We start from the raw sequence: 25,468 nt of genomic DNA, 5'->3' as shown, positions 1-25,468 counted from the left end.
AAATTGTTGAATGTGAAACTGTCGGAAGATATACATGATTATGCTGATTTCATGGTAAGATGTACCCGATCTGATTCAGTGTGTGTGGAAAGCAGATTCAGATGTGACTGAGGAAAAGGATAAGACGAGATCACATTTTGAAGGGAGTGCTAACGGAATTGGGAAGAAGTTCGAGAAAGAAAATTTGTGGCTAAAAATGAAGTTAATCGTGGCATACACCCTCCTTCTCAAAGAATGATGAAGACATTCTCCTGTATAACTTGGAGATGGATGCTTACCTTCACCAAGGAAATTTATGTGACCATTTGCCTGGATCACACTGCAACATATGAAAGAAAGGCGATCACTTACTCTTGTTCGAAGGCTTGGAACATTCATCACATCAGAAGTTGCAGGACAACAACATTTTACCTGCAACCCATACGAAATGCGGTGTCATCTATCTATAATTCCAGTAATCTCTGTACGTTTGTACGTTTGTCTGTGACCGCTGTTTCTCGACAACCACGGGTCCGATATACTTTTAACTTGCCAGGTATATTGCTGGGGACCCGAGGATGTGCCTTTTCAAGGTTTCATATTAATCGGACAATTACTTACCGAGCTATGTCCAAAAAACGATTCAACCAATCAGAGAGCAGCGAACTATCGCGTGTGCCGAACGTGGCGGACACACTCTGCCTCGGATGGCACATTTGAGAGCGTATTCATTTATTTCACGTTTGCAAACTATGTTGGCGCTATGTTGGCGTTAAACTATGTTTTAAAACTAATAAAAACGAATTTGCGATTCATTCGCTTTCCTGCGCGTTTGTGCACGCGATGGCGATTTCTTTACCAAACTCCGGAAGCCGTTCGCTTTGGACCAAACCATTTCATGTAAATAGAGGGGGGGGATATAATTTTAGATATAGATATAGTACGGGCAATGCCCTAGTATGTTATAACTTCACCAACTTCCGGGGAGCCAGCATGGAGCTGCAAACAAACGGCTGTGCCTTTTCACAACAGCTGTGCACGATTCTGCTGGTTGCTCCTGGTATGGACCATGAATGACCTGAACACCATGGTCCCAACATCATTGTGGATGCATCTGGCATCCCTGTTCCACATCTTGCTGGCCAATCAACATCACACCAATACTTGCTGCCCACTCATAATGAGGGAGGAGGCAAGTCGACTACAACTGGGCGAAGGCCTTGTTCATAAATTTCTATGGTTTACAGCAAGAGTGGCAAGAATGCTACATGGAGAGCAGGGTCAGTCTATGACTCTGTGCAGTTATTACAACAGCGAGACCCTACACGAAGTAGTGCAGGTGCTATGAAGACATTAGGAGAAAATGTTTCATACCTGAATTCAAACACAAGTGATCAGCCCTTCCTTTCAAACAAAGAGTCAACATTTGTGTGGAGGCAAACGTTTTTGCCAGATGTTGCAGATGCTTACTTGAAAATGGTGAAGTGAAATTGTTGTATCTTGGTGATGGTGAAGTGTTGTTTTGCAAAGATATTTGTGATGCAAGTGAAATAGATTGACTTAACAATATGGAAGGAGTCAATGACCAACTAAATGTTTTGTGATTCTTGCAGGATGACGGTGTATGCCTAAGGAAATTGGATTACCAAAGTTGTGGTTTGAGTACTTGTATTGATGTTTACTTGTAGTGATTGATTGTTTACTTATACTTGTATTGATGTTTTACTTGTAGTGATTGATTGTTTACTTATACTTGTATTGATGTTTTACTTGTAGTGATTGATTGTTAACTAATATTGATGTTTAGATTAATGGTTAATATAAACAAAAAACAAAAAGATGAGGGAATTGTGGAAGTGTAACTCATTGGTTGGGACTGGTAACGGAGCAGGTAGTCGCAGGTGGTTCGTAAGAATGTCAGGAATGTATCTCGGAACATGGAACCTGGGAGTCCTTTTGTTTTACCTTGTCACAGCCCCGGGCTAGAGCACATTCCTAGGCTTTCACTATTGTGAAGCAAATGTAGCATTGAAGGAATTCCCAGCAGGGGGGAGCGAGCTGGTGCTGGTGAGGCGACCGAGTAAGATTAGCGCAGAGAGGATGAAGATTTCTGTGACCATAAAACGTGAACAACGTCCTAGGAGGAACAGTCTTGTCATCAGAAGCTCTGACGAACGGAACGAGTACGGAACGAGGACAGCGCAGAGAAACAGCCAAAGAAGACCGGCCAAAGGAGAAGCACCAACGACTTGAATTACCAAATTCGTTATTGTATTGTAGTTCCTAATTATATTGAAACAAGTGATCCATAAATTATAATAAATCCTTACTTTGTAAAACTGTCTCAGTCATTGGAGTCTCCTGAGTCCTTTAACATTCCCGGACAATATGATATTAAAAAAATTATGCATCAGATATGAAACTTGCAGCCAAGTGTCATCAAAATTCTGTGTGTCGTATCGGAAAAAGCGATCAAATGCCTCTTTAGAGGGGAGGGGGTCAAAAAAAACCCCGTAGACCCCCACGATGAGTGCAGATTTTGATGCGGTCATTACACCTTCATGAGGCATCAGATATGAAGCTTGTGGCCAGGTTTCATCAACATCGTGTGTGTAGTTTCGGAGAAGAGAGCAATTACCTATTTTGGGGGGTCAAAACCCCTCCTGTAGATCCCCTAAATAAGCGCAGATTTTGAATTTGTTTTGAAAGCCTGTAATTAAATGTATTGGCCGATGTATATTCCAAGTTTCAGCTGGTTTCAATGAAAAGCCTTTGAGATATGAGATCCAACACATTTTGGGGGGACGGACGGACACTGACGTGATTTCGAGGGTTTTCCTAATAAAACTCAGGAAAGCGGAAATGGACGTTGCTGAAATTTGGAACATATTACCTCGACGTACAAAGGATTTACTTCTGAAATTTGTAGCTGATTTCGTCCAGGAGAAGCCGAGAAACGAATTTTATGTCCCCATGTTAAGAGGGATGCTTTGCGGCTCCCTTTATTGAGGAAGGTGCATCTTCTAGTTCGAGCTTGGCATGTCGGACCTCCTTTTTTCCTCCTCGTTTAATTCAGTGTTCAATATTTCTTTGAATAAAACTTTAAAACTGGGAGTAACGATTTGGTAATACACGTTGGGGTGAGATAACGATCGAGAAGATTCAAGAGAAGTAACGTGTAATAGAATGTAGAAGAAGAGGTCTTCGTGGATCTGGTTCTCACCATGGAGTTATATTACAGACTCGAGGGCGAACATTCCACGTGACCCCGTGCCGACAAGGAAGACCGGCAGCCATGTTTTTGGGGGGAAACATTTGTTGACAATGTACACGTCCATGTACATGACCTTGTTGTGTCGCGAATATTTTCTAGAGGCAAGATGCCGAAACATTGTGCCTGCTACGGGTCCACAAATCGTCGCACCCAGAAGAGGGATGTTACTTTTCACAGGTGAGTACTCTGTGTTTTTCTTTTTTAAAGTATAAATTTTGGTCGAATTTGGTCAGATTCATTGAGAGTGGCAGACAGGCATACAACAAGAAGCAGGGCTGTCTGGCTCTCTTTTATGTCATGGGTCTTATTGTTGTCGCCATGACAATAAGACCCATGGTAAAAGAGAGCCACACAGCCCTGCTTGTCGGGCCAGACAGGCACAGGCATGACAGGCGGAGTTGATGTCTCTTTGCAACTCTTTCAATCTTTGGAACAAAGACCTTTCTATTCATGCCCTTGTGACCAAGCATTACACTAGGCCTTACACTAAAAATGAACTATGGACGAAAAATGAACTAAAAAAATGATGGACCCAGACCCATCTGGGTGGACGCATCTGGGTGGACCCAAAAATGATGGACCCATCTCGGACCCAGACCATCTCGGACCCAGACCATCTTGGACCCAGACCATCTCGGACCCAGACTCTCCCAGATCATCTCGGACCCAGACCATCTCAGACCCAGACTGACCCAGACCATCTCGGACCCAGACCATCTCAGACCCAGACCATCTCAGACCCAGACTGACCCAGACCATCTCGGACCCAGACCATCTCGAGTCCAGACCAACTCAGACCCAAGTACCAACTTGGACCCAAGAGTTTTTTTTCAGTGTGACATCTTAATTCCTATTGTGGAATAATAAATATTCATATATACGAGCCGAAACCCGTGGAACATCCACGGAAGGGAGGATGTGGTGTATGGATAGAGTGTACCATTATGGATGACATAGGGGATTTGCTTGTCCGAGTAAGAGTTAGGAAGAAAGATGAGAATGAAGAGTGCGTATATGAACAACGATCATCGACACCGGCACAAATGCATGCTCTGGATTGCCCACTCTGGATTGTCCACTTCGCCTTCGCCCAGCAGACGCCAATACGATGGCGTCGTAAGATGGCGTCGTATCGGCAGTTAATCGGATGCTTTTGGGCCCCAACGTCGGCTAATTCAGATTTTTCGAGTATGGCTGTCCGTGATAAACAAAGAGCACGGTTCGTAGATCGTAAATCCATTCGTGCCGTGGGCATCGGGTCACTGGGTGCGGCGTAAAAGGGATAACAAAGTCGAGTCCTTCCGCTATTATTATATAGATTATTATTTAGATAGCTCTTAAAGGTCCACAGCCACGGAATCTCACTTAAAATGCATTTGATGTCATCTGAATGTCTTTTTATGGTGAATTCAAATATGGCATTGATTTTTTGTTATATTCACTCTGAAACATTAAAAATGAAAGAAAACCGAACCACTTGGGAACGCCCCTTAAAATTCTGCCCCATACCTCAAAGCCGATGACGTAATCCATGTGACTTCACCTCCAGAACGCAGCTCGCTCACAAGCATGCTCAACGTGCATTTGCTTGATAGAAAACAAACACTTATTTTAACTCAGATTTACATTCCATTTCCACTTTTAGTGAGAAGTAGGGGTCTGTGCAACCATTCATAAACTTTATTTGGTGCAAATCGGATAATTATTAGCCGATTTACCTCAGACCGCGAGTTGTTATTTATATATTAATTCACACATAGTTGAGTACGTGCAGGCCGCTCCATGGAGCGACCTTCCGGCCTTGTTTTAACTCCGATTTACATTCTGTTTCCACTTTTAGTGAGAAGTAGGGGTCTGTGCAACCATTCATAAACTTTATTTGGTGCAAATCGGATAATTTTTAGCCGAGTTACCTCAGACCGTGAGTTGTTATTTATATAATTCACACATAGTTGAATACGACCCGAGAATCGCAACGTCACTCCACTCACGTCACTCACGTCACGTCACTCCAAAATGACGATAAAGACGTTTCCTTATATATCCTAATTTAAAATGTTCAAGGGAATAAAAAGACCATTTGGTTCACACCACTCGACTGTCCAATCAGTGGACGGCTCGCATCGCTTTCGCCCAGCAGACGCCAATACGATGGCGTCGTAATATGGCGTCGTATCGGCCGTTAATCGGATGCTTTTGGGCCCCAACGTCGGCTAATTCAGATTTTTCGAGTATGTCTGTGCGTGATGAACAAAGAGCGTGGTTTGTAGATGGTAAATCCATTAGTGCCGTGGGCATCAGGTCACTGGGTGCGGCGTAAAAGGGATAACAAAGTCGAGTCCTTACGCTATTATTATATAGATTGACAGTTGTTAATATTGCTAAAAAAACAGTTAAATTGCATCTCAATGTGATCTTGTGTAAAATGTGCTTTACTGTGCAGTCTGGTAAAGCCTTGGAGCCGAGGTGATAAGGCAACATCTGTAAAAAGTTTCCTTGACCCATAAATGGAGAACACCAGGCTCGAGTGTTTACTTAAAGTCGAGGGTGGATGCATTAGTCAGGGAGTGGAATTGTGTAGGACAGAGAAGGTTGACATAAGTGGGGATAAGTGACCTATGGTATGCCTTGAGTGACGGATAATGAAGAACAGATGCGTTCTGGCGCCAATGTTCTGTGTTCGGTGTTGATCTCTGGATTTCAATGACACCACATCAAGGGAGCTCCTTGCTACTTAAGCACCATGCTCTGAGGGAGGATGGGACTGGACACCAGAAGAAGCAAGACCAGAGGGGAGAAGATTTCTTCAAACAAGAAACGCGTTATATCTTAGTCCGATTTTGTGTAACAAGTTTCCCCTCTTAATTCGGAATAAACCTTGGCTCGAGTTGACGTACCAAGCTCTTTGGATCTGAGTTTCGGCTCAATTATTGTTAACCTTCAGGGTTCAGTAAAAAGTTCCCTGGCAGTTTGGTGTCCCTACGGCGATATCAACTGTGACGTTCGACGAGAAGACCATTCCAGGTCCAAGGTGAGCCTTTACAGAACGATATAAAGGACCTGCTCAAATATTGTTAAATATTTATTAACGCGATTAAATGTGGTCGGTGGGCGAAATCCACAAAGCATGTATAGATGCACAAAGCCCTGTATTAGTGTCCTACAGATGTATACGCATTTTTCAGAGAGGGTGCCGTGGAATCGTCACAAAGAACCACTAAAGCCTTTTGTCTTTGGAGAGGGTGCTGTGCTTTCATGAAGAACCACTGATATGGTGTACTACTGTATAATCATGTAAATAAAGGTCGACCTGAGGTGTACATACATTTTATACGTATAGATTGCGATTTTTTGTTACGTTTAACGATTTTTTTGGGGGATTTTTTTTTTGTATACTGAATCGAGGCTCATGAAAGAGATAACATTTATTTCGCAAACAAATCAACCAGACAAACAAAATATACAAAAAGAGGGAGCGGAAGACAAGATGGCGAGAGAAGGGGAAGCACACAACCACAACATTTGAGAGCAGGGAGAAGTGTGGGAGGGAGAGGGCTTGGGGGGAGGAGGCGTGGGAAGGGGTGGGAGAGGTATAAAACACAAGGGGACCGAGGGGACCGATGCTGAGGTAACGTCCTGCGAAATCTGCTCGTTTTTGTGGCTGAGTCGTGATTACGTTGAGCTCCTATGGTTGAGGCTCTTATGGTATTCCTATGGTTGAGCTCACTTTATTTCGGTTCGGTCATGGCGGAGGAGCAGACAGAATGACGAATGCTGTGGCAGGAGCAATAAAAAGCGTTTTTTTTCTCTTTTTTAATTTTTTTAAACGATTATTCGATATTGTTATGACTTTTTGTAAATATGTATACTAATTGGTCAGGATGTGCGTGGATTGACAGCCCCGCGGGCGGTTTTGATGCGCGTCTGCATTTTATGCACGTTCGCGTGCGTAATTGGTCAGATGTGCACAGAACTATTGCAATTTGAGTGTGCCAATTCGAGTGTCGATGATCTGACAGAGAATGAGTGATGAAGTGCACCGTCAACTCATTTTCTGGACAGTCAGGTGAGACTCGCTCCCTCCTCCCCCGCACCCCCTCGCACCCTCGCTCGCATCCTTGCTCGCATCCCCGCGTGGGGTAGATCATTCGATAGAGGGCAGTTTTGCAGATGACAAGGTTCTGCTCGCATGGGACTGAGGTCAGAGTTAATTTACTCACTTTGAAAGGATGACAGGCTGAGTCAACCCACTGGGTGTTAATTCAGCGGCAAATGCAACTTGCACACCGCGCATGTACATGAAACGCGCGACACCAAATTATATATAGATTTATTTTTAGATAGATATCATATCACATCGTTTTTTTTAGTTTCCCAGCTTTGAGATGGTACAGTCAGAATGCGGATGCACAATAATTTTTTTTGTAGGTTCAAATCTCGAGATTGTGTCTTATTATAATTATTTTTTGAAATATCGATCGATTTATGAGATCATCTTGCCCAAATTTCTAGTTGGAGCGACTTCGAATGGTCTTAAGGACATTTGAAGGACATAAAATGTGGACATTTTAAGCATAAACTATCACGACATAGAAAGGGCGGTGTATAAGTAAGTAAAAATCCGGAAATGGAGATCGCATTTTTGTGCCACGAAATTATACACGTACGCACACACGTACACGGGCGAGCGGGAGCGGACGGGACCCTTCATGCACGCACTCAGTGCGTGCGTGCCTTGCTGGTTCACAGTGCGCACGGCAATGTGTGGCATGTGCCGTCACTTCATTGGTTGAGGCGTGCGCGAGCACTGTGTATTTAAATTCACAATAAATGGCAAATCATTTCATTTTTTTTCCTGTCGACAAATTACGAACGGGATTGGAAATGTTTTTTTTCTTTTCTCAAATGTACACTCTGTCTTTTTGTCCCTGTCTCACTCTCTCACTCCCCCTCTCTCTCCCTCTATCCCTTTTTTCTTTCTGTGTGTCTCACTCTCTCACCCCTTCCCCCCCCCCCCGTCCTCCCTCCTCCCCCATCACCACGTCTCTACCCTCACCACATCCTGATCTCCGCGCACTCCCACCTTACCCCTACCCCCACCCCAACCTTAACTTACCCTTAGCTTACCCTTCTCACACCTCCTCCTCATCCCTCATCTTCATCTCATCTTAACTGTTTTGAGTGATATGGCCAACCAGGCAGAGGTAGGTATGCTCTCCACTGAGTGCCGTTCTAGTTTTTTTTTTAAGAAGTCACGTCATAGCAATGATTGTATGAGAAACGTGAGACAGCACGCACAACCAGATATTCCACAAAAAGGTACTTGTACATATATGTATGACCATTATGGGGTAGAGGCTTTTAGGGAGGTTGAGAATTGGTATTTGTGGACAAAGGGACATGCTAAGGAGTTTCCAAGAGATGGTACATTTGAGCGAAGTCAATTGGGGAGATTAGGACAAGAATTGAAAGCCAGGAAGAGACAGAATCTAACGGAAGACTGGCTTGCATTCCATCATTGGGATGTTGAATCCAGGAAATGGAAACAGCAAGAACGGATAACGGAGCTAGAACTTAAAATAAAAAGGATACAGGATACATTGGAGGAGATAAATGCACAACTGCCCTCGAATATAGGAATAAAAGTGACAGTTGTCCCATCTGATTCCCATTTGTCTCCCCAAAAAGAACAGAACAGAGAATTTTCTTATGATCCAAGGGGAAATCAGAAATCTACTGACAGAAACCGATGTTTTAAGTGTGGAAATATGGGACACTGGAAACGACGTTGTCCATATTCAAACAGGAAGACTAGTTCATAGGGCAAACCAAGTTCAAGGGTACCAGTGCTTACCGGTACCTCAGATAACGATTAGGCCTTCATTGCTGCAGATCCCAAGTGACGACTGGCCTCAACAGATTAGATCACAAGACCAACATGAATAACTGTCGATGCTTCTTGTGTCTGAAAAGTTTTCGGAGCAAGAATGATTTTTATTTTTTATTTTTTTTGCTTGTTAGCGAATTAATAATTAATTGATCAAATGCCGAAATTGGATATTTTTTGGAACATAGAATTAAAAGATCCAGGATTAGAGTTCTTTCTGGAAATCTCATATTTGCCAAATATAAATGTGGGTTTAGGGAGCATTTTGGGCAAAACAATTTTTGAATTTACAAAGTTTGGAACAATTGCTTTGCAAATTTTTTGGAAACCAAGTGACAAGAGTCACATGATCATCAGGTGGGAATTTTGGACTATTGTTTCACATGATTGATAGGTCAGTGGTCGACTGACATGTAAATGGGTGTGTTGTCAAATTTGGATAAATTATTGTGGGAACCGAAAGGGTAATTTCAATGTGACATTATTGGGGTTTTCTAAGTATAAACCTTTTGTCTATATGTGTATTAACATTGTATTAGCGTTTCTAAAATTAAAGGACAAATTTTATGAAATTGAAATAAAATTGACCCCTATCTTGGTCTGCAAATAATGGTTCCAACGCAAACAAATATACATAATGCATGTGTGTGTGTATTTTTTTTTGTCAATGTTTGTGTTTTTGTTTTTTGTGTGTCAATCTTACAAGATTATTGAAACCAACAATGTGCTTGTCTGGAAATAGATAGTTTCATGTGGATGGGATCAAATATCCAGAGAATCCGTAAAATAAAATAGAAATATAATTTGATGATGAAAATTATCTCTTTTGTCAAGGGAGATGGAATATAAAGATTTGATGTGCTGGGGTATGAGCAGCCATTAATTAATAGTAAAGAATAATTGTGAGTAATCTTGGGATTCCATTTTTGATAGAATTTATATGAGAATAAAAGCTATTTATGGATACGAGCTTAATACAAAATGTGGGAGTACAAAATTAGCCAAATTTGGGAGAGGTCTTACACTGACTTCCCAGAGTACTCTGCTCACGGATTTTTGATGTATATATAAACTTGAATTTTATCAGCACAAATTGTGCTGTATGTATGGATGTGCATTAGGCATAGATTATATGGGAAAAATAGTCAAGAAAATCTTGCTGAATTGAACTATTGTGAGTTTTTAAAACGGAATGCATTGTGAATCTTAAACCAAGGGGCAGACATGAACGCGCTGTTACGTCATTTAACCTCAGAACGCGATGTTACGTGTACCTGCAACATATGTGTTAATCTGGCACACCTATATTGGCATACTGGTGTCAGTAGTACTCACTAGTTGCATAGAAAAAGATTAGAAATAGTTAAGGAGGCGTAAAAAACTTACTTGGATATTTTCTACAACATAAAAAGTAGGGGTTTCAATAAGTGGTGGTTGTACACATGGGATTCATCAAATTAAGTTTTGGGGTTTTAAACAAAGTCACTGGTTAACAGATGGGAATGGATAGTAAATAATTCTTAGATGCTGGTTAAATTAATTGAGATATGACAATGACTTATAAGAGCTATTGTTCGTCGTTACAGCGGTTGAAAAATAGATCCAACAAAATGAATCTATAAATGAATGTGATCAGGATAATATCCTCAATTTGTATTAATTATTTGATTGTGGGTAAAGGAATTAATTTATCATAGTGGATTGTTAACAGCAGCCTGAAATGCCCTGAGGGTGTGCATCCATATAATTAGAAATCCCAGATTTTTAAAAGTTTGGTAGAGGTCTTATGTGGAGGAATACTTGCTTGGTAGATAAAAAAAAAAGGTACTGCGTGTTGGCAGCCACTTTTGCGGCCATTTAGGCCAAACAAATTCGGAGAAAATTGTAATTAAATACGTAATTTACAGATGAGTATTTGTAAAGTAAAAAAGGGAATTTATTGAGATGGGAAACATTTTTCGAAGGTTTAGTAAAGTATTATAATATGACATTTGGCAAGGAAAACTATTGGATGGGAAAAATGAGATCTGTTTCTAAAATGAATTTGTTGACCCTTTGAAGTTAATTCTTCGAATTGTTGTTTCACTCGTATTTTGAGTTCAAATTGGAAATAGTTTGGTAGAGCTTTGGTTAAAACCTTTGGTTGCAGTGTATTGGAACAAATTGATAAATCATAGGAAGTTGATAAGAATAGAAACAAATATGGACCCAAAATAGAAAGATTTTATGATGATATGAATGATACCGAGATTAGAAGATTGAATCAAGTAATGTTGCAAATGAGTACAGTCGAGTTAAGATAATGGCACAACGAAAATGTTATGAATTGTGTCAGTTTTACAAGATCAGTGAACTCATATCACCACAAGTTACACTGTTAAATAAAAAATAAAAAGTGGGAGGACTATGATAATGATACATTATGCATAGTTTGCTTGTTTGCAAGATTTTTTGGGAATTAGATATTCCTGTTTGTGATTTTAATCACATACAATCATTAATTATTAATGCATTTATTTTCTTTGAGTAGTGTTAAAATAATTGCATGAGTTTAATTTTCAAATTATCTTGATTTGAAAGCAATTTTAAATGCTATTCTTAGTTTAGTAGTTAAAATACATACCTGATTTGGATATTATTCGTGTGAAGCATATAAATGAATATAACTTTTTGAATGTTTTCAGGAAAACAACAAATTGTTGAATGTGAACTGTTTTAAGAAATACATGATTATGGTGATTTCATGTTAATATGTACTCTATCTGATTCAGTGTGTGTAGAAAGCAGATTCAGATGTGGCTGAGTAAAAGGATAAGACCAGATCACATCTCAAAGGGAGTGCTAACGGAATTTGGAAGAAGTTTTAGAAAGAAAATTTGTGGCTGAAAATGAAGTTAATCTTGGCATACACCCTCCTTCTCAAAGAATGATGAAGATAGTCTCCTTTGTAAAATTGGAAACGGATGCTTACTTTCACCAAAAATAAATTTATGTGACCATTTGCATGGATCACACTGCAACATATGGAAGAAAGGCGATCACTTATTTTTGTTCAAATGCCTCAAACATTCATCAAGTCAGCAATTGCGGGACGGCGACATCTTTCCTGCGATTTCTACTGGATGCGGAGATGTGTGTCATTACTCCACCAACATCCGGAGAGCCAGCGTGGAGCTGTAAGTGGACGGCTGTGCTTTTCTTCCACAACAGCTGTGCACGATTCTGCTGGAGGCTCCTGGTATGAAACATGGATAACTCGAACACCATGGTCCTAACATCGTTGTGGATGCATCTGGCATCTCTGTTCCACATCTTGCTGGTCAACCAACATCACATCAACACTTGCTCCATGCTCATGAAGAGTGAGGCGGCAAGTCGACTACAACGGGACAAAGGCCTTGTTCAAATCTACTATGGCTCACAGCAAGAGTGGCAAGGATGCTACATGCAGAGCAGGGTCAGTTTGTGACTTCGCCCAGCTATCACAACAGCGGAAAATCCTACGCAAAATAGTGTAGGTGCTATGAAGACACCAGAAGAAAATGTTTCATACTTGAATGTCAAACAAGTGATCAGCCTCTTCTCTTCTTTTCAAACACAAAGTCAATATTTGTTTGAAGCAAAATGTATTCCCAAATGTTGCAGATGCTTTATTATTTTTAAATGGTGAATTGAAATTATTGTGTTTTGGTAAAGGTGAAGTGTTGTATGCTTTATGCAAATGAATTGAATTGCATTATCAATTTGGAAAGAGTCAAATGAACAAAGAAATGTTTTGTGATCAGATTCTTCCGGGATGACGGTGTATGCCTTATGAAAAATTTGGATTACCAAATTGGTGGTTTGAATATTTAATAGGTTGATGTTTAGATTAATGGTTAATATAAACAAAAATAAAAAAATCAGGGACTGTGGGATAATAAATATTCATATATATTGACAGTTGTTAATATTGCTAAAAAAAAACAGTTAAATTGCATCTCAATGTGATCTTGTGTAAAATGTGCTTTACTGTGCAGTCTGGTAAAGCCTTGGAGCCGAGGTGATAAGGCAACATCTGTAAAAAGTTTCCTTGACCCATAAATGGAGAACACCAGGCTCGAGTGTTTACTTAAAGCCGAGGGTGGATGCATTAGTCAGGGAGTGGAATTGTGTTGGACAGAGAAGGTTGACATAAGCGGGGATAAGTGACCTATGGTACGGTATGCCTTGAGTGATGGATAATGAAGAACAGATGCGTTCTGGCGCCAAAGTTCTGTGTTCGGTGTTGATCTCTGGATTCCAATGCACCACATCAAGGGAGCTCCTTGCTACTTAAGCACCATGCTCTGAGGGAGGACGGGACTGGTCACCAGAAGAAGCAAGACCAGAGGGGAGAAGATCTCTTCAACCAAGGAACGCGTTATATATTAGTCCGATTTTGTGTAACAAGTTTCCCTCTTAATTCGGAATAAACCTTGGCTCGAGTTGACGTACCAAGCTCTTTCGATCTGAGTTTAGGCTCAATTATTGTTAACCTTCAGGGTTCAGTAAAACGTTCCCTGACACTATCATGAAGTATCATTCTTTTAAAGTCTTCTTTTTTTTTTCGAAATCCAAGTGGGACAAAAGTACTAATTCTGAAAAAAAAAAAAATTCAGTTAAAATGGAACAGTAAAAGTAAATACATGTAGGCCTCAATAGTAAAATTAAGTTTTTTTTGGTCAGGGTTTACAATTCCCTCTTAATCTTTTCTCACTTCAATTTTCATAATTTTATAGATAAACAAATCTGACAGAAAAATTCTCCAGAATATAAATTTTTGCATTTTGTCTACATTTTTGTTTTAATTTTGGAAGGCCTTTTCAATTGTTTAAATTTAGTGAGGACTTAAATGACCTCCCCTCCCCCTCCCCCCCAATAAATAAATAAATAAATAATAAGCCCCTAATAATAAATAATTTGGATGTCTATTCTTCACGATAAAGCAATGCAAAAGTTGTTGCACTCTTTCATTTCAACATTTTACTTTGTAAAAAAAATTCAAATTTGTGTCCAAGTTGACATTAGTTGGGTCCGAGATGGTTTGGATTCAACTTCACCTGCTTCGAACAGAAATGATGAAACATTTCATCCGTTCACACCTCCCTAATGACAGTGTAAGACAGTTGAGAGATTGATGTCTGGAAAAAAATGTCATCCTAACATGCACAAAGTACTAATTGTGTCGGGGTATTGACTGTCGTTGGAGGTATTGACTTCTATAGGGTTGGGTTTCTAAGACTTATATCAGAATATTAACTTATATCAAATAAGTCTTGTAAGGTGAAAGCGCGATGACGTCACCACGTCACGCGGCACGAACACTTAACTTAACATACAGTGGTATTCGGGTGGTGCCACCGTGAGCGGGACCGCAGTCGAGGGCCACGTGGTCAGGAGAACCTCGTCCCTTCTGGTCACACTTTGCCTATCGGCCGGCCTCGAAGACCGAAATTGTGACTATGTCACCCGAAAAATTCCGCGTCAAAAATTCACGTTCCGCGGCACGACTTTGGATCCGGAGGAGATTTTGTTACATTGTGCACGCCTTCGTTTTATTTCCAAATTAGAATCTGTTTTCACTTCTGCCGCAAAAACGACATCAGTGCATTGAGTGGGGTATTTTATTTGGTAAAAATCCGTCGATTTGAAGTACGTGAAAATAAAATGTGATCGTGGAAAATCGTAGCGAGGGGCTATTTTGAATCGGTTTTCGATTATTGCACCGGGTTCTTCTACAGGGTTGGTTTTCTAAGGCTTATATCAAAATATTAACTTATATCAAATAGGTCTTTTAAGGTGAAAACGCGATGACATCACCACGTCACGCGGCACGAATGCGCGCCTGTGTCGTTGGAGGTATTGACTTCTATAGGGTTGGTATTCTAAGGCTTATATCAAAATATTAACTTATATCAAATAAATCTTTTAAGGTGAAAGCGCGATGACGTCACCACGTCACGCGGCACGAATGCGCGCCTGTGTCGTTGGAGGTATTGACTTCTATAGGGTTGGTTTTCTCAGGCTTATATCAAAATATTAATTTATATCAAATAAATCTTTCAAGGTGAAAGCGCGATGACGTCACCACGTCACGCGTTCCGGTATTTGGGACCGCAGGGACCGTGTATTTGGGACCGTGGGTGGTTCCGGTATTTGGGACTGCAGGGACGGAAAGTGCAGGTACGGGGTGCCAGTCACTCCCCAGCCAGCCCGCTCTGAAGGTTCGGATCGGGACACCGGGATTCATTCCGGTCGCCCGGTCGGCCCGGAGGTGGGGGTGCGGGGCCTGTCACGGAACGTCAAAACAAACGGCCTGCCGGGGCTGCCCAAAAGTCGGGCGTGAGGGGCACGTCCACTAATGGAACGCCTCTCGCTTCCCAGATCGAGGGCCACGTGGTCAGGAGAACCTCGTCCCTTCTGTTTGCCTTGCCGTTCCACCGTGAGCGCTGGTCAGGGTGCACTTCAAACTAAGCTTAAGTGTCAAGCATTAAGTTCCTCCTTGCCCTCGCAAGGGAAAGGCTAGGGTCAAGCTCTTCCAAATTTCCAAACACTAGAAATCGGACGTCTCAAATTAATTAATTAATTTGTTAATACATCTCAGTCGCCCGCGACCTCTCCAGCGCGGGCGTCGAACCAGTCCATTTCCGGTGGGACCGGGCCGAGTATCGGCCCGGCCATGGCCGAAGCCGTTGATTCCGCCGTAGCACGCTAACGCGTAGGCTCGCACGTCCCTGGTCCGCCGGGGCTCCGCGGGTGTCCTACCGTGCCCGGCGCCGCTATTCTCTCAAACTTCCGGGAGTAGGTGCCGGTGCCCGGGGACGGAGTTCGCTGTCTAAACATGGTAGCGCTAGGCTAGTGGGACCGCCAGGACCCACGTGCACTCACAAGTTGTTCTGCGCGTGGGTGGCAGTATCAGACCGGGGCGCCCAAACGCTCCCTGGCTAAAGTTATCCTGAAAGCGCCCACATTGTGCGGACAAACCCCACCAAGTCGAGGGCCACGTGGTCAGGAGAACCTCGTCCCTTCCAGTCACACTGTGCCTATCGGCCGGCCTCGAAGACCGAAATTGTGACTATGTCACCCGAAAAATGCCACTGAACATGTTAAGCTGACATTTTAAACAAATAAGGATTGAAGAAGTCCAACCCAACTTTCCCAACTTGACTTTTTCATTTATGCTATTTTATATCACATTGTATCATCAGGTTCCCTCTTGAAAACCCCCAGTTGTTGTCCAAATGGCTAACCAACGTCAGCAGAGACAATTTTCATCCAACAGAAAATCACCGTGTGTGCAGTGAACATTTTGTGGATACAGAATACCTACAAGGTAAGAACGAAGACGAGTTCCATCCAATTCTTTCCATGTCACTATCAGCATGCCAGCTTGCTGTCATAAAGATGTGCACAAAGCTAACCCCTTGTTTACTTTCAATGGGGAACCAAGGTCTCCCACGCAGGCTTGGTTACCCCCTCTTGGCACTGTGCCAGAGGGATATCATGCACACGCGTGTGCTCCCAAGTAGTTGAGAGGTTCACTTCCTGTGCGTCATTGACAGCAAGTTGGCATGACACAAGTGTTTTATTTATTTATTATTATTTGTTTATTTTTGACACCTTTAATAAGTTTTAAATCCACCAATTTTGCAAGTGTCGTGCTGCGCATGACGTCTTCTTTGTTTGTTTATTTGTTTGGTTGGTTGGCTGGGTGGGTGGGTGGTTGATTTTGTATTTTTTTTATTTTTAATTAAGGTTTAAATTATAAATGAAGTTGCAATGAATTCAATTTCATATGAAAGTGATCTTTCTTGTCACTGTGCCTCAGTTTTTTATGTTGCAGTTTTATACTATCAGCACATAAGTGTGACTGTGCCCCCTTCCCGTTGCAGTGAGCAGAGTGAATGTCCACATGACCGAGTATGACTCAGTTTTATCATGGTGAAGGAGCTGCGCTCCAACGTGAGTCGAAAGAATTGACGCGACCAAAGACGGAATTCGTCCGAGTTGCTTTATTGAAACAAAACAGCTCAGGTATTCTGGCAAGCCCGTTTATCGGGCAGCAATATATATACAGATTTATGCCGGGGCGTTTGCCCGGGAAAACCGAGACCGGGCATGCCCGGGTGCCAAGGGCGAGTCCTGGAAAGGCGAGTCTGGACATGCCCGGGCGTCCTGGACGCGGCCTGGCAAGTCGAGGCTGGGCGTGCCCGAGCGCTCTGGGCGAGCCCTGGAAAGGCGAGAGCGGGCATGCCCGGACGCTCTGGGCGAGCCCTGGAAAGGCGAGTCTGGACATGCCCGGGCGTCCTGGACGCGGCCTGGCAAGTCGAGGCTGGGCGTACCCGGGCGCTCTGAGCGAGCCCTGGAAAGGCGAGAGCGGGCATGCCCGGGAAAGACGAGACTGGGTGTGCCCGGGAGGTTCGGGCATGCCCGGGAACAGCGAGTCCGGGCATGCCCAGGAGAGGCGCGTCTGGGCCCGTCCGGACGAGCCCGGCATGGCGATTGTGTACATTCAGCGGGAACCGCTACAATGGGTGTTTTATAATGAACTGTTTTACACCATTAACAAGTGAATCCACTTGGATTCCGCCCAGGTTGGCACATGGAAATTATGATGTAGCATAATTATCATCTCGGGTCAAGATTTGAAATTATGCCATGGTTTTTGTAAAATTGCTACTAGTATTCACATTATGTTCACATTCATTCACATTCACAGGGTCCTCTGGGTCATTTGGGTCATTTGGGTCCTCTGGGTCATTTGGGTCCTCTGGGTCATTTGGGTCCTCTGGGTCATTTGGGTCATTTGGGTCCTCTGGGTCATTTGGGTCCTCTGGGTCATTTGGGTCCTCTGGGTCATTTGGGTCCTCTGGGTCATTTGGGTCCTCTGGGTCATTTGGGTCCTCTGGGTCATTTGGGTCATTTGGGTCCTCTGGGTCATTTGGGTCCTCTGGGTCATTTGGGTCCTCTGGGTCATTTGGGTCCTCTGGGTCATTTGGGTCCTCTGGGTCATTTGGGTCCTATATTCCTATCCTATAACATATATATCTCCTATAACCTATCCTATAAATATAGATTTGATGACGTCATGTTTACACATCTGAGCGACAGAAATGAGCGACAGAAATGGGTGACAGAAATGAGCGACAGAAATGGGTGACAGAAACTAGCTTCACTTTTGAGCGCCCGAAATTCCCAGGCAAACGCTATAACGCACCAGGTTTACAACCTGTGCGTTAATAATCAGGAAAATAGAACTTTTTTTTTGGTAAATATAGTAATATTTTTAGGTAAATATCGATCGTTCGTTCGTGTGGTTGCCAACTTCAATCAAGATTGTTGCTTTCATGTATGATAAATAGTGGCAATGACGATATTGTTCGTTTAGATTAAAGAAAAAAGAAACAAATAATAAAAATCAACTTCAAACGGCCACTTGTTCTTCGACACCACAGCGTTGGTGTGTGCATCCGTGAACTTGTTGCTGTAGTCCCTGGAAGCGGAAGGAGACGATATAGAGACTATACAGGGACTCGACTTGTTTCCACCCCCCCAACTCCCCCCCCCCCCCAAAAAAAAAAACATGGCGGCCGGGTTCTGTCACTGAATTGAAAATATATTTTCAATTCAGTGAGTTCTGTATGTGGAATAGCGAGTACGCCCTCAAGTCTGTAATTAATATAACTCTCTGGTTCCCGCACTAGACTAGGCTAAATTTCTGATTTTTTTTTGGCAGAGGCATTTCTGAGTAAAAGTTGGTATCCGGGCGTTTTAGGTGGATATGAGGGTGCTGATCACGAAAAAAACGGATACCAAGCTGAAATGTGCATATTTAGGGCCTAAATCAGCAAAAAACAAAATGGCCGCCAAAAAAGTTTATGCGATATTTGTTTTTTTTTTCAGAAAAGTGGAATGTCGTAGTAATACTTGGTATCCATGCTTATTAGCTGTATATGAGGGTGCTGATCACGATAAAAAATAATACCAAGCTGAATATTACATATTTAGGGCTTAAATCAGCCAAAAAACAAAATGGCCGTCAAAAAAAGTATACGCGATATTGACATTTCTAATTTTCTTTTAAAAATAGGAATGTCATAGTAGCACTTGGTATCTATGCTTATTAGCTGTATGTGAGCGTGCTGATCACGAAAAGATAGGATACCAAGCTGAATTGCAGGCTTTCAATGGAAGATGTTTCATACACCATATTGGCTTTTATTGCCGTTTTACCTTGATTGGCATTACATTGCTTTCAGATCACTGTCAACTGTATTTTCTAGTTAAGGTTGTTATCATGTCTAGTTAAGGACGGTTTATTTACCGGGACGGTGACATGCAACCTCTCTTTCTTTTATTTTCAGACTAAATCAAGATGGATCCTGTTGCTACTCTGAAACGACCATCATCGATTGACTTCGCCTTATGCATTTTATGCCAAACAGATGGGGATTTGCGATCTGCCAGCAATCAAGGTCTAGCCACACTCGCTAAGGCTTACGAAACCAGAAAGAAATTACGCGACCCAAAAAACCGCAATATAATTGATCGTCTGGATCTGGCGTTGGGTTCGAATACCACCTCAATCGTATGGCACAAAAACTGTTATGTCCAATTCACCGATAAAAATAAACTTCTTCGCCTAGAAAGACTGGAAGATCATCATCAGGACCGAGAAAATGTACCAACATGCAGCTCAGTTGTTGGGTCTACCCAAGGTCGTGTCATACGTCGGAGCTCTGTCAAGCCAGTTGACTGGACGCTGTGCATGTTTTGTCAGGATCGTACGTCAAAACAACGATTAAGTTCAGTTATGACATTCAATGTCAGCAAAGATATTTTAGAGGCATCTAAATTACATCACAAGCTATGCTTCAGTTTGGCAGGCGTTAGTGACCTCATCGCAGCGGAAGGTAAATATCACCTTCCTTGCTTAAGTTCGTTCAAAAGAAGTACATCCAAAGTCAAAGAAGATTTTCACACCAGTCAAGACTTACCTTTGATATGGCTTTCTTCAGAACTTATGTATGCAGCCCAAAAGGGTCATGTGCTGAGGCTAAGTGACGTCTGGGATCGGTATGTAAATCTTTCAGAGGAAGCTAACACAGTTATTCCGAAGTCCTTTGTAAGTCGTCGGACAACATTCAGGGAAAAACTGCAATCTCGAGTAGGTGATACCATCCTCTTTGTTCGACCTGATGGTGGGACATCTCAGAGAGAAACGTTGTTGGTACCATCTAAGTATACCGGCAATGCTGTATCTGGACTGACGGATGAAGCAGACGAACAACTAACAATGCCTAGGTTCGAGCCTGAAGAGGACATCTTCCTGTCGCTGGTGCATGTTGCCCTAAAACTTCGAGGAGATTTGCTTGATAAGCCTGGCCACGTGGGATTTGAAGTGAGCATCGGAAACGCACTAAGTTGCGTACCAGAGACTGTCTACATGTTCCTCAAGCTCTTATATGGTGGTCCGTGTCAGCTTGAAATAGAACCATGCGATGCCAAAGAAGATGATACGAAACTAGAACAACAAGTCCTCAGCAGTGCTCAGGACATGGTATATGGAGTGAGCGGAGGCAGTAAACTGACGCCGAAACATATAGGGCTCGGCAGCACCCTGCACCAAACTACACGATCTAAGGAGTTGGTGGAAATGTTCCATAAGGCAGGACACACCCTCAGTTACCATCAAGTGTTGCAGTTGGACACAACCTTAGCCAAGTCCACAATTAAGCCTATGAATCCAAACACCGGTGCCGTCATACCACCTAATCTAGTTCCTGACCGCTTTCTGTTCTACACTGCTGACAATATCGACATACTGGATGAGACATTGGACGGAAAAGAAACCTTCCATGCCACTCAGCTGGCAGCGTGGCAGAGAGGACCATCCGCAGACGTGAAGTGGGACAGCATGGTTCTTTCTAAAGACCGAATGCTGCATGTCCCAGAGGTCATGGACACCTTAAATGCTGCAACTATGCCTGCCGTCAGGGCCGAACCATCTTTCAGTGGCCAAGTGGAAAAAACTTGGTATCATCAACCGTCCAAGGACACTGATTGTGCAGCAAGGGCCCAATCGGTGGATTTAGCGTTCAATTTCATGCGACTCAACTCAACAACGGAAACCAGTTGGACAGTATTCAATGAGTCCCTGACACAAAATGATCCTCCACAAACTACAGTTGGCTATATGCCCATAATCCTGGCACCAGCGCACGAGTTTGATACACTCAAAACAGTCGTGGAGCGATGTTTGGAAGTTTCATCTCGCTTCGGACAAGAATACACGGTACTGAGTGTGGATCAAGCACTTTATTGCAAGCTCATGGAGTTGAAGTGGTGCAATCCGGAGTACAAGAAGAGACTCATTCCACGTCTAGGAGGGCTACACATTTCAATGAACTTTTAAAAAGTTATTGGAGAACACATGCACGGATCTGGATTGGCAGAGGCCTGGGTTGAAGCTGGTCTAATGGGACAGAACACCATTGAAGCAGCATTGGCTGGCAAAAAGTTCAACAAAGCCATGCGAGCACACAAAATTACATGCCAGGCCCTATGGCGACTATTATGACCCAATCTACTAGACTATGTGAAAGAAGCCGACGAGCAACTGCATATTCAAATATCCAAGGCTGCATCCGACCTGGCAGATGTTGAGATCCTTGTCACCTTGCTGACAAACCCAACGTTTTCATCATTGATGTCAGATTTCCTGGAACGCAGAAAGGAGGACAATGTCAACTTCTCTTTCTGGTGGGGATACCTGGAAATGGTAGCAATTCTACTTATGTTCACAAGAGCCCAACGAGATGGACTTTGGGACCTTCACATCCATTCATTCACCTGCATGCTACCTTTCTTTCTCAGGTATGACCATGTAAACTATGGACGCTGGGGTCCTGTCTACTTGGCTGAAATGAGAAACCTACCAGAGTCAGTTCTCGAAGAATTCAAAAAAGGAAATTTTGTGGTCAAACGGTCGGCGCGTAAGTTCAATCAGGTTGATCCCGACCAGGCACAAGAGTGGTTGAATGGAACTGGTAAAAGGGGCGGAGGAATCGTTGGTATCACCAAAACCAATACAGCCTTGAACAGATGGGCATTGTCTTACAACCTGAGAGCACATATTGCAGCAGATACGCGTGAAATGTTGCAGATATATCCAAAAGACTTGCTCAGCCATAACGAATCGAAACCAGCAAGACAACAACGTGACAATGCAGACGAGAACATTCTGCTCAGCATATTGGAACGCTTCCATGTGTTTGCACCTGATACGCATCACGCTGCGCTGCAAAACATTGCAACAAAAGACGTTGCTAGCGAAGAAATCCAAACATCGCTACTGAACGCACGAGTCATGGGTCAGAAACAACTGGATGAATTTGTGGAGGATAGACTTGTTGGAGACGCAGAACCCTCAGTGCCTCAGCACTCATTGTATGACACCATCAAGAAGAACAATGCTCCAACATTCGACGATCTTTATAAGGTAGTACAACACAGTGCCGAAAAGAACAAACGCACTGTTCTGAAAGCTGATCAAAACTTCCTCCAACGTTTGGTAACGGCATATGCATCTGGCCGCACGATCAACTTGGACAACGTGTTGAACCACGAACTTCTTCGAGTACCAGTCTCGCTGGCAGAGCTCAATGGCAATTTAAGGACAGGAAACAAATCGTTGCTGGCTGATATGTTGACAGCAGATGTTCCATGTCCTGCTACGCTCGATCTGCACGGGAAATCAGCTTGTCTTGTTATAGATGGACAGGCTCGAGTCGTGGCCATTGGGAAACCGGTTGCTGCCAAGACATTTGGAGACTTGGCAGACGTTTTCACAAGATCAATCTTCCAGTCAGGAATGCAATATCTTCGCATAGACGTTGTATTTGACAGATACCGAGATGAGTCGATCAAAGCAGGAACAAGAACCAAACGAACAAAGACAAGTCGTCCAATACGTCGTATTGTAGAAGGACGGGAGGTGCCACTGCCTAACTCCTGGATAAACTTCATTGCCCTTCCAGAAAACAAGGCAGACCTTGCTCGCTTCCTCTCGGAAGAACTTCTGGCACATGCTCCTGGTGATACAGAGATTGTGGTTGCAGGGGGGTTTGACGATGAGCGTGAAATCAGGTCATCACGTGGCAATACTGACCTCACTCCACTAAAAGCAACACACGAAGAAGCGGACACACGCATAATTCTACATGTCATAGATAGTCGGCTGGACACTGTAGTTGTATGTGCGAGAGACACTGATGTCATGCTGTTGTTGGTGGCACATTTTCCACGTGTCAGTTGCAGAAATCTATGGATGATGGCTGGTACTGCCCAGAAGAGAAAGTACATACCCATAGGTCCATTATATCACAACTTGCCATCAAATTCAGTCCAATCACTTCTGCCATTTCACGCTCTTACGGGATCGGACACGACATCGCACATCTGTGGACACACGAAACGTTCAGCATGGAAAGTCTTCCTTGAGTATCACCACCTTCTTGTGGGTTTGGGAGTAGGGAATTTGACCCCTGAAGTGTCAAAATCGACAGAAATATTTGTCTGCAAAATCTACGGGATGAACAATCTGGAGACAACAGATAGCGTTCGTCGGGTCATGTTTGAGAAGGCCTGCAAACCAGAAGCGATGCCACCCACGAGCGATGCTCTCAAATTCCACATCCAGCGTGTGCATTACCAATCTCTGATATGGAAGGAGGCACACTGCCCACTTCCGAACCTGCCGAATGTCACGGAGTTGGGATGGAAAAGGGTCGCTACCAATTTGCAACCAGTGCTGATGACACTCCATCCAATTCCTGAGTCGTGTCTTGAACTTGTTTCTTGCAGTTGCAGGTCACGGTGTCGTACCATGCGCTGTAGCTGCCGTAAAGCAAAACTTGGCTGCACAGCTGCATGTGTATGTCGGCAAGAAACTGACCAGGACGGTTGCTTTAATGACAATGTGTAATGTGTTAACGACATTATTCAACTTACCGTCGAGCCTGCATATCGTAAAAGACGTCATGACTGTGCTACCTGTATATAGTTAAACGTTCATATGTGATTGTTCACTGCATGTAATCGTATTAATCAATGAAGATCAAAAGTAAAGTTGTATTGCCTTGTAATCGTGTTGTTTATTATATGAGCTGTGTGGCACAAGGGTCCATGTGTAAGTGTCTGTAGATATCATTTTAGCTGCAGTTAGCCGATATTTAGAGCTATTTTGTGAGCAACCACCTTGAATGTGTCCTGTTTCAGTATATAGCTTTGGTCCAACACTAATAATAGTGCGCTCATATGCTTCCTTGACCTCGATAACCTGGGGCTAGACATCAAAATAATGATTCTATGTTCACTAGAACTGGAGATATCGTCAATATAAGATGTGATGGCGGCCATCTTGGAAAATGGCCGAAACATCGATTTCTGCTAAAATAGTATATACAAATTTGATTGCCCGGAAATATTCATCTTGTTTCACGTAAAGTGTACTTGTTGAAATGTCTTCCTGTGTGATTCTGAGTTCAGCGGCTAAAAGTTAAATATTTTGGCGGCCTTTTTGTTTTTTCCAGATTTGAGCATCAAATACCAAAAATTCAGCTTGGTATCCTATTTTTTCATGATCAGCACCCCCAAAATAGGTTAAAAACACTTGTTACCAACTTTTACTCAGAAATGCCCCTATAACTTGTATTAGATGCATTTCTGGAAATTTAGCCTAGTCTACACAGCGAAACAAAACGTTCCCGTTCGTTATTATTGTTGCCAAATGATGCAACTATTATTATCTTTGTTATTGTGGTTGGTATTAATTAATATCGGATTTGTCACAATGTTATCATTGTTTTTGTTATTTATTTTGTAATTATAATTTCATGTCGTGGAAGCACGTATAAGAACTAATCTGCTCTACATATACCAGTTCTCGCTCTAACCTCAACATTACGCACATTCCAAACATGGGAACTTCTTCCGGATTATTTGCAGTTAATTAGCCAAATCAACTCGTGAGATCATGGCGATGATTGTGGTGTATCAAATTTCACATCAGAAAGCTCCAGTAGAACTCATAAAAAAACATGTCACACTCACTCACATGCATTCGGCCAAGATAGAGGGGAAGAACAGGGGTTTGTTTGACAAACGATCGGAATGATTGGTAACTCGGAGAAATGATCGAAATGATCAACGCTTATCGTAGTTCAGGAAGGAGAACGAGCGAAACCGACTTTGGGTGGTTTATAAACAAGAACGAGGGAAACCTACTTTGGGCGGTGTATAAACAA

General features: G+C 42.8%; 1 protein-coding gene across 1 annotated transcript in view; it reads left to right on the top strand.

Annotated features, from left to right (window-relative positions):
- Positions 1-25,468, top strand: part of LOC137427334 (uncharacterized) — a 359,992-nt gene that overhangs the window by 195,302 nt on the left and 139,222 nt on the right. The window lies entirely within an intron of this gene.

This window comes from Myxine glutinosa, chromosome 5 (genome assembly GCF_964187855.1).
Source record: "Myxine glutinosa chromosome 5, kmMyxGlut1.1, whole genome shotgun sequence".
NCBI lineage: Eukaryota > Metazoa > Chordata > Myxini > Myxiniformes > Myxinidae > Myxine > Myxine glutinosa.
Note: the sequence above shows the minus strand (reverse complement) of the source record. Positions and strands in the feature narration are given on the sequence as shown.